Source organism: Mus pahari, chromosome X, assembly GCF_900095145.1.
Source record: "Mus pahari chromosome X, PAHARI_EIJ_v1.1, whole genome shotgun sequence".
Taxonomy (NCBI): Eukaryota; Metazoa; Chordata; class Mammalia; order Rodentia; family Muridae; genus Mus; species Mus pahari.
This window is the reverse complement of record NC_034613.1, coordinates 78,029,811-78,032,902: the sequence shown is the minus strand read 5'-3', so window position 1 is coordinate 78,032,902 and position 3,092 is coordinate 78,029,811. Positions and strand designations below refer to the sequence as shown.

The 3,092-nt window shown below is 38.7% G+C and overlaps 1 pseudogene; it reads right to left on the bottom strand.

Moving 5' to 3' along the window:
• Positions 1 to 336: 336 nt before the first annotated feature.
• On the bottom strand, positions 337 to 1,306 carry LOC110314392 (annotated as a pseudogene).
• Between the last annotated feature and the right edge of the window lie 1,786 nt (positions 1,307 to 3,092).

Below are 3,092 nucleotides of genomic sequence, written 5' to 3'. Positions count from 1 at the left end.
AGGAGTATCAGCAGTTCAAGAACAGTTACACATACATGGCAAGTTCTAGGGCAGTCTGGACTACATGGAACCCTGTAGCAAAAATAAAACAAGGGAACATAAATAACAGTCAATAAATGAAATCTAATTAAGAAACATTTAATTTTTTTTATTTTCTTTTAACAACAGACAAGAAGTTTTCAAACATTTAATGTCATCAAAAAGAACAAAAGCAACTACAATGTTTACTCATGTTTTGATTTCTTTCTATCCTTTTACTACATTAATCTGTTTACTCTGTACTTCCTTTCATGTTTTCAAGGACATCCTTATTTTACTGCTATGTTGTGTTTTTCTTTAACCTTTAGCAATGGAGAAAGCAAGCCCTGGACACATCAGAAATGAAAATGCCCTAGCTTTGAGACGAATGGCAGAGCTGACATCATGGTTGCCCTGATTCTTCCCTTGATCATTTTTTAAAGCCTCTTTATAAAGATCTGTGAAGTAACTAGTAGAGATTGCATTGACCTTGGCCACAAACTTTAGGATGGTCATCTTGTTGGTTTCAGCATATGCTTTGGATCTCATATCATGGAGGATCGCTGCTGGTACTCCACATACTTTAGCTTCACGAAAATTTGAGTGATGAGCTTCCAGGGCTCTCCATAGATTTGGTGCTTCTTTCCAGAATATACACCCATAGATCTTAGTGTTCTCCAGAAATCTTCTTCATGGGCACAGTGGCCATTCATGAAGATTATGCTGAGTACAGTCATCAGGAAACCAGTCTTTGGAAATCCCTGGCCAGCAAGAACCCTCCCTTTGTTGGGGAGTTTCAGCTGACTGATAAGATCATACACCCACTGGCTTGCTTCAACTTCCCTCAGTTCAACTGCAAAGATATCTGCAAGCCTTTCAGCAGCTTTCCTGAGGATCTCCAGGGAGTCATTCATTTCCTTCATATCAATAACCTGCATCATATCCCATTGTAGTAAGCTGCTTTGTTTTGTAGTTTTTGAGGAGGATCTGTACCAGTGCAAGGACCTTTTGGGTGAGAATATCTTGGTGATTAATATTGTGGTAATCCCTAAAAAATGTCTTCAGCATCATCAAGATCAATAGAACTGTCATCTGATGTAGAAGAGAGATCAACAGTTATGGTGGAAACTGATTTTCTCCCTGGCATCTCAGAGGTACCACATGATTTAGGAGAGGACTCTTCTGTTGCCACTACTGTTTCCTCAACACTTTCAGAAGCCTGAGCATAATTTCTAGCTCAGTGGCATCTCCTCTGGGCATTTATCTTACTCTTTTGACCTCGAGGCATGATAACTAATTAAGGACAGCAACAAGTATAATGGCAGGATGTTAGAGATGTAGGTACTTAAGGGAGGCAAAAGAAGGTGGCATGAGCAACTTCACCAGGAGGAGGCCCCCTTGTGTTTATTTCTGCTTCTAAATATTTCTATAAAAATACTGATCTAGAAACATAGAGGATTTCAGTTATAACTTGCTCATATTCAGTTGAGTAACAGAAAGTGCATTTTAGGCTGTTTGTTGCTTGCTACCCTGGCCTTTATTGTGCAGGAATGGTGACAAAGATTAACAGTGGAGATTTCTTGCTTGGAGATGTGAGGATCCTGTCACTTCTCAGTAAAAATAGTTACTTACCTGTTGCCAAGTCCTAGGTCTGTCTCTTCTGCTGTTTGAAGCTGTCATTTCAAACTAAAATATCAACATGTCCCTGAGACCCTTATCATCCCCATGAGAAAATATAAAATAGAGACTAAGTTATGTGAGACTCTCTCTGTCAAGGGAGCTTAGGTAAGGATATGTCTCTTATTCTGTGCTCTCACCTATTCACCATTGCACTTGATACACTTTCCTTCTGATCAATAGAAGCTATACTCTCACATGGAAGATTTACATTCTTTTATATTGAATACAAAGTTCTTGGATTGGTGGTTCAGTTGAGGAAGGAGGAACACAAGCTCAAGATCTAACTGGGCCACAGAGACAGTCCATAGGCACCCTTGGAAACTTAGTGATAATCTATCTCAAAATAAAAATGTAAAAGGGGAGCAACAGACAGATATCAATGGCAGAGGGCTTCTTAGCATGCAATACCAGAAAACAAAGTCAAAAGCAAACTAAAAATAAAATAAATTTACCTTATAACTTCATAGAATTGACTTGCAGTCTTATTCTGAAAGGCTCTAAGCAGGACCTTCAAATATTGAATGTATTGATGTTCACACTTTCCCTTGAGCGATGACCCTTCATTTTCCTAGAAATACTTTCTTCCTGCTAGTACTACTTGAGACTTCCTAGTAGGAGATTGTGGCCTCTTCACCCTCCAAATGTCTATCAATAAGGAATGACTTCTGTAGTATACCATATACACATGTTTCTTTAGCTTCTGGAAATATCTATAAATTCTCATACAGTGGACATCATAAAAACGCTCAGAAAATCATTTGGCATTATTGCCACCATCATCCCAATCATGGGAGTCAATTTTTTACTTCTCTCATCATTATTGTACAGACAAATTGGAATGCTGGGAGACATTGGCTCCCTGGGTCCTTCCATAGGGTCTTTACATCAATTTCTGTCTGTATCTGGGGAGTCTCCACACCAAAGCCCTCTCATATCCCTGAGACTGTTTTTGAGAAAATTAGACCTGGTGCCTCTCAGAGATGATAACAAGAACAGGCAGTGAGCTACTGAATCTTCTAAAAAGAAAGATTTCTTTAGAACTCATGTTGAATTTCTCTTTTAATTCTGTGAAGAACATGGTACTCCTTTGGCTGAACTTAGTCTCCAAATACTTTGCTCTAAGATGCTCAGGTTGGTGATATTGTACAATAAGAACAGAATACTCATGTACATTCTAGTGACACATTTGGCCTTCTAAGAATCAAAGAAGGGTGTTGCTTTTTAATCTCTGTTTCTTCCCAATTCCTATTGTTGTGGTAGGCTTTTCTGCTCTAGTGAATAGGGTTCCCCATTTTTATTTGCCTTTGCTTTCTTCAGACTTTAGAGCTAGCTATCCAACTCTTAGGACTTATGAAACCTAAGCACCTCTTGAAAGACCTGTATTACTAGAACTT